This window comes from Colobus angolensis, unplaced genomic scaffold (assembly GCF_000951035.1).
Source record: "Colobus angolensis palliatus isolate OR3802 unplaced genomic scaffold, Cang.pa_1.0 Scaffold471, whole genome shotgun sequence".
In the NCBI taxonomy this organism is placed as follows: Eukaryota; Metazoa; Chordata; class Mammalia; order Primates; family Cercopithecidae; genus Colobus; species Colobus angolensis.
The window spans coordinates 990406-997821 of record NW_012118166.1 but is presented as its reverse complement, the minus strand read 5'-3'; the positions used below and the strand labels follow the sequence as shown (position 1 = coordinate 997821).

The 7416-nt window shown below is 51.0% G+C and overlaps 1 protein-coding gene across 4 annotated transcripts in view; it reads right to left on the bottom strand.

The window, feature by feature from the left end:
• Positions 1-7416, bottom strand: part of DGCR2 (DiGeorge syndrome critical region gene 2) — an 86927-nt gene that overhangs the window by 78561 nt on the left and 950 nt on the right. The gene's annotated exons all lie outside the window — the stretch shown is intronic.

Sequence of the window (7416 nt, the reverse complement as noted above, 5' to 3'; positions counted from 1 at the left end):
TGGGCCGAGATCACGCTACTGCACTCCAGCCTGGTAACAGAGCAGGACTCTGTCTCAAAAAAAAAAAAAAAAAAAAGAATGAAGTTATATATGTACTGATCTACAAAGATCTCAAATGAAAAACATTAAATAAAAAAAAAATTCCATTTATGTAAAATATTCCATGTATGAATGTTACCAAATGTGAAAAAATATCAACTTTATTTTTTCTAGATTGTGCAGACAAGATCTTCTACACCCTTGGGCTCTCTCCATGCCCCATGGCTTACCATACTGGTCTAGCAGGCATCCTTCACAAATAGGGTAGATGGGGAAATCCTAAGAGCTGCTCCTACTGTCAGGAGTGGCCAAGAAACCTCCAAGAGCTGCAGCAAAGGCCTGCCATGGGCCCCAACAAGCCTCTAGCTCTTCCGGGTCCTCTTATTCTAAGACCATAGACAGAGCTCTGTAGGTAAACTAATCTACCTGGAGGCCCTAAGCAGGAGCAGGGGCACCAGAGAGACCTCTGCGTCAGCAGACCTATTTTCAGTGGAGCACCTGGCCAGGTCCTATGGTCAGTCTCCTGCTGACCACCCCTGTGCTGACCTTCTGGGTCCCTCTGCTGTGACTCCTGCCCCTCATCCAGTGCCCTGGCCAGCCACAAACAATTGTCTCCACAACTAAGAACTCCTAAGGAAGGTTTCCCAGAAAATGAGACTTCCCAGGCAAGGAAGAGGGCAGGGTCTACCTGGGAGACCCTCAGTGCAGCATACTAACCAGAGTACTGTTCTCAGTACTGTCCTGTCCAACAGGTAGCAGCCAACAGCTGAAGGATGACAGATTAACCAAGGAAGACAAGCTAACCAAACTGATAGCTGTCTGCCATTTTGCCAGAGGTCAGCCAGAAGTCAGCCTACAGGGAGGGACCTGTAGGGGACAAGGGCACTGAGAACAATGACCAGCCCAGAGTGACTGAAGCAACAGCTACCCCAGGCAGAGGAGGGGAGAAGGCCAAGAGGCAAGCGTATACAGCCCATGCACCCAGCCAGCTCTTGATCAGAAACAAGCCCTGCATTGTGCAAATGACCCAGGGAAGGTCCGGCCACATCCTCACACAGGGCAGTCCAGTTCTCAAAGCCAGGTGCCAGCAAGTCCATCAGAGAGGCAGTGCTCCCTCTGCACCGGCTTGCTGGGGTCCCTCCCTCTGGTGGGCCCCTCAACCCTCCACCCCAGGCTGGGCAGCTGGTGAGCTTCAGTGAGGATCCACATTAATGAGAAGCCGCACTTGCTCTCACCTCTCAGCTCAGCTCCCATCACAGAAGCAAGCTCCCACCAGGGTGGGGCCCAGGCCAGCTGGCTCCACAGCCACGTCCCCTACCCCCCATCCCATCCTCCCAAGGCGTTTTTGCAGGACTGCCACAAGGCTCTCATCCTCCTCGCCACCCCCACCAGAGGCAGCTGCAAGGCCTGCTGGCTAAAGTAGCTGTTGCTCTTTATGTCAAAATATAAATAGGCATTTGTGCATTTGTTCAATAACTGATTTCTGAGTGCCCACTCTGTGCCTGACCAGGCCCAGGTGACACAGCATGAATGTGACAAAGAGCAAAACGTGTATGAACAATCCTAGCCCTGTCCAAAGCACCATGGCTGTTTCGGGGGCTCTCAGAGAGTCATACGCAGTCCCTCTGATCCCATCAGAACAGCAAAGAGCACTCTCTGTGCAGCAGACACTCCTCAGAACCACTGCACTCTGCCACCTCCTGAGGGAGCCCTCTCCCGACCAATATTCCCTGTGCACACACAACCTCACATTTCACATTTCAGTTCAGGGTTCCTGAAGTCTATCTGTGATTAATACTAACATTTTGCCTGATGAAGAGTTTGCTTTACATCACACACTTTTTAGAATTTTATGCTTACCCATTTTAATCCTCACAACATCTCCATTAAGTTCTGTTATGATGTCCATGTTCCAAATGAGGAAACTGAAGCAGAAGTCACAGAGTGAGCAGTAAAGCAGACTGAGCCTAGGCAGTGTGGCTCTAGAGCCCATGCTCTTAAGCCACCATACCCAACTGCTGCCATGGACCAGGAGGAGAAGGCTTGATCTAATCCCAGCTGCTACTTTTACAGACAGCTCATCTGAGGTCAAACCAGACCTGAGCTTCCCCACCTCCCAGGTGGATGACCAGAAGGTCCAGGACATCTGGGTCCACAGGCCATTCATCCTCCAACCTAGACTTGCCCTGCCAAGCCCATCATGTCCACACTGACAGGACACACAGCTTGAAATGGCAGGATGAGATGGACTGGCTTTGACTAAAGCTCCCAGGACAACTGGTAAATCATGCCAGAAACACAAACACAGTTGGTACACAGTTTTCACATAATAACCAAGCCCATGCATCACGCTGCTCAATGAACTGTTGGCCCAAAACTGGTCTCTCTGGATTACCGAGCCCACTGTGCAGACTGGCAGGGAAAGAAAGGAAAGAGGACGGTCACCAAACCCTCAGCACCCAAACATAACAGCACATGTGATAAGGGAAAATCTAGCAGCACACCAAGGAAAAGACATCTAATCAGTCATGAGCTTTCTACGGGGTCCTTAATGTTGTCACTGCTGCATTCCACTTAAGAGTCAAGAAACTACTAAATGCCAGTCGGGTCCTTCCTTATGCCAACAACCAAGAGAAGCAGAGGAACTCCCTGCCCGTCAAAGGCTCAGGTCCAGCAGGGGAGAGTCAACAACCAGATCACCTGCCATCAGTGTTGAGAGGATGCATGCACTACTAGATCACCTGTCATCACTGCTGAGAGGACATGCACACAACCGGATCACCTGCCACTACTGCTAAGAGGAAACATGCATAATGAGATCACCTCCCATCACTGCTAAGAGGACACTTGCACAACCAGGTCACCTCCCACCATGGCTAAGAGGACACGTGCACAGCTAGATCACCTGCCCTCACTGCTAAGAGGACACACACAGATCAATTACCTCCCATTACTGCTAAGAGGATTTGTGCATAACAAGATTACCTGCCGTCACTGCTAGAAGGACACTTGCACAAACAAATCACCGGCCACCACTGCTAAGAGGATATAATCACTCAGTACTCTGGAAAGTATCTGGGAAGGAAGGGGTGGGAAAAGTGCCCATAAGCTAGTTTAACAGAGCCTAACAGAGCACAAATGTTCCACAACAGCAATCTTCATTCCCGAACCCAGAACCGCCAACTAAAATAATAACCCTGACATGCAGTGATGCCAGCTTGCCACCTGGGCCAACCTGGGCTTTAACCACAGGGCTTTGTGCACCCACGAGACCTTCCCACGTGACACAGGGCTTGGCACATAGCAGGTGTTAGAGAGAACAATGGGGAGGGGCTAAGTGTGAGCAGCCTCTACTCTCTGCAATGGCTAACATGCACAACGATAAAGGGCCATGGCGCATGCAACTTACTCTCAATTGGTTCACAAAAAAGCAACGTGTGTGAATGCACGATATGCACATACACACAGAGGGCAGGGGATAAGGCAAATAGCGTAAAACGCCAACAGTAGGGAAGCCTCAGCAAAGAATACGCAGGTGTTCTCTGCACTCATTTTATTCTTGCAAATTTTCTGTGTTTGAAATTATTTCCAAGTAAAAAGTTTTTGTCAAGAAAAGAAAGGAAAATTCATTAGCTAGTGAAGCTAGAAAGTATATTACACCACTTTCCAACTAAAAAAAATGAACCTGTTAACCCAAAAGCCAAATTTACCAGTGGACAAACTCTACGAAGTGTCACAGTACCAGGCTATATAGGAAAGCACTCCAAACTCAGGAGGTTTTGGCAAGGCCAGGTGCAAGCTCACCTCTCCAGCTACTTCTGAGCCTCGGTCACTTTTCCTTGTGATGAAAATATGCACCCTCTCCCTATTCACCAAACCCCTGTGCTACTTCACATGATAGAAAACTCTGGACTCCAGCCCGGGTGAGATGGTTCACACCTGCAATCCCATAAATTTGGGAGGCCAAAGCAGGTGGATCACTTGAACCCAGGAATTTGAGAAAAGCCTACATGGCCAACATGATGAAACCCCGTTTCTACTAAAAATACAAAGTTAGCCCAGCATGGTGGTGTACGCCATAATCAAAGTTACTCTGGAGGCTGACACAGGAGAATTACTTGAACCCAGGAGGTGGAGGTTACAGTGAGCTGAGATCCCGCAACTGCACTCTAGCCTGGGTGACAGACAGAAACTCCGTCTCAAAAAAAAAATCTCTGGATTCCAGAGCCAAGGTGCTGTGTTCACTTCTTAGCTCCCTGAGATTTTATCAGCTCAGCACAGCTGCCTACTGTAAGCAAAAGGGCAAGAACCCTGAGCTAGTAGACAGCTCCACCTGGGTCTGAACCCTCGCTCTGCTGCTCACCAGCTGTGTGACCTTAGACAAGTCACTTGCCTCTCCCAGCTAGCTGTACCAGCAATAGAAGAAAGACGATCTTCTCGTCCTGTACCTCACCAAGGGGCCTGGCTGAGCACAAGCCCTGTACAGGACCAGCAACCAGCAGGAAGGGACCAGGGTGCACCAGCACTCAGAAGGCAATTTTTTCTCAGCTATGTATGGTGGGTTCAACCTGGATAGAGCTGTGGCTCGTGATATAATTTTGTTTCACAATTCAAGCTAGAAAGAAGAACAGTTTTAGAATCAGCAATCGATGCTGCCTTCTCTACACAGATGGAGAAAGAGCCAATGAGACATTATCACAGTGTTCCCCAAATCCCCCACCATCTCGCTGTCAGTTACCTTAGCAGTAGTATCCAATCCTCCTTCCTCATCACACCCCCAGTGATCATAACACACATCATCAGTGGTCACGCCTAACACAGAAGGGATTTGGGGGAGTGGGTGGTTCTGTCCCTCAGACTGGAGTATCTACATGGAAAAAGATTCTGCACCCTCACCTGGAGGACCCCAGGATCTATCAGGGGACAGATAGGTCCCCTGTGGCTCCACCTGGGGTTAAGGAAGCTGTTCAGAGCATAATGTGAGGTACTCCTGTGGCTGGGCTGGAGACACAAAGTTGGAGTGCATAGGCCCCAGTCAGGGGTGCACAATGTGGGGAAGGCCAGACTCCTACGATGAAATCTCATCTCAGCCACTTAGCTTCACAAGTGCTCTGGATTTCAGCTTCCCCATCTTTAAATGAGACTAAAAATAGCATCCAGCAGGGACCTCTTGAGAGTTAATACATGTTAGTGCTTAGAACAGTGTCCGGCACATGACACATCTTAAATCAAGTTCAAATGTGCATTTAAAAGAAAATTGCTGGGCATGGTACCTCAGGCCTGTAATTCAGCACTTTGGGAGGCCAAGGTGGGTGGATCACCAGAGGTCAGAGGTTCCAGACCAGCCTGGCCAACATGACAAAACCCCATCTCTACCAAAAATACAAAAATTAGCTGGGCGTGGAGGCGTGTGCCTGTAATCCCAGCTAACCGGGAGGCTGAAGCTGGAGAATCGCTTGAACCAAGGAGGTGGAGGTTGCAGTGGGCCGAGATCACGCTACTGCACTCCAGCCTGGGCAGCAGAGCAGGACTCTGTCTCAAAAAAAAAAAAAAAAAGGTGAAAGGTCAAGTATAGCAAGCACTTGCTGCCCCATAACTCCATGAAAGGCCTTCCACCCTGCCCTGTACCAGAGAGGAGGCCCAAGTGGCTTGGCCTCATCTTCAGGGAACCCACCAGGCAGGAGTCAGAAAACACACTCCTGAGAAGTGGGCTTTGACTGGTACCTTCCTCATACCCAAGTATGCTTTTAAGGCCGGGATCCCCAAAGAAAGAACGCCGACTAAGACCAGAGAAGCCCCAACCTCTTGAAAGCACTAGCTAGGCAGATCCCTGCAGCACTCTCAGGAAGGACATAGGGTGAATGTGTGAAGAGGCACACGCGGGCATACAAGGAACACATCAGGCCCAGAGGCCTGCCCTCACTGCCCAGCCAAAGCCGGGGAGCCAACTGCAGCTCCCAGGTTCTGCAGGGCAACTCAAGACGCCTCCAGGGGTAGCTGCAATGTTCTCATCTGGAGAGTCACGGAATCGAAAAGAATGTTTGCTTCCTCTACCAGAGCTACCCCACCCATGCCCTACTGAGACCTCAGTCTCAGTGTGAGGTCTCCTGTGACACCCCCCCGCTTTACCTCCCGGGTTCACGCCATTCTCCTGCCTCAGCCTCCCCAGTAGCTGGGACTACAAGCGCCCGCCACCACGCCCGGTTAATTTTTTTAATTTTTAGTAGAGACGGGGTTTCACCGTGTTAGCCAGGATGGTCTCGATCTCCTGACCTCGTGATCCACCTGCCTCGGCCTCCCAAAGTGCTGGGATTACAAGCGTGAGCCACCGTGCCCAGCCCTGGCTTTGTTCTTACCAAGGCCACCCCACTACCAGTCATCTCGCTGCCCAGAGAGCAGCCAAAAGCAGTGAGCAACTAGCTCTGCATGGGGAGACCAGAGAAGCATCACCGAATCTGTCCAGGTGGAGCATGGGTCAGGGCCTTGGCCACCAGGTAGGCACCAGGGAGGAGGCAGACATTCCATACAGATGACACAAGCGCAGAGCCAAGAGGTGCGGTGTATCTGGGCTGGGAGCCTGGCTAGGACGCAGCAGAGGGCCACACACCCTGTGCTCCCACACCCAGGTCATCAGAGAAGATGGCCCTGGCACTTCTGCCTTCATGGGACCTTTCCTCCATTAAGAAATATTAAGAGTCATGCTTTTCCACTGTACTGGCATAAAGAAAACTGTATTAAATATACATACGAAAACATTTTCTTTGACCGGAAGTTCTTTTTTTCTGCTGACTTATAAAATAAAATAACATTCGCAGGCCACTAAAAGTACCGTGGGCCAGTGATACAGGATTCCTGTGCCTGATGGATACATCGGTCCTGCATTTAGGGGGTTTGATTTTCTGGTGCAGTTCAAGGGAAGGAGAGGTACACTGGAATAGGTAGAAAAGGGTCTCCTAGGTTGCCCGGGTTCTGATTCCCCACCGCAGACTTAAGAACACACTAGCTCCGAGGGGAGTTCCAGAGCATGGACTCCATTCATCACATACACGCAGCACGCCTAAGGGCCCCGCACAGTGGCGAGGTCTCTGCTCGCGGGACGCCGGCGCCGGCCACACAACGCTAGGCTGACTCCTGGTGCCTCCTCTGAACCAGGTGTGAGCTGAGGACTTCTTCAGTGCAACGCCTCACTGAATGACAGTCTGCCACAGCCACCAATGTCCAGGCGAGGAGTTTCCAGGACTGAAAGGCTGGCACTAGGCCACTGCTGGGAGGACTTCTGCGAAACCAGGTGCCCCCGAGAGCCGCTGTCCCCAGCCCGACTCCGACGCTGGGCTGGCGGGAGGGCGCGCCCGTGGCGTAGCTCCTGGCCGCCGCCGC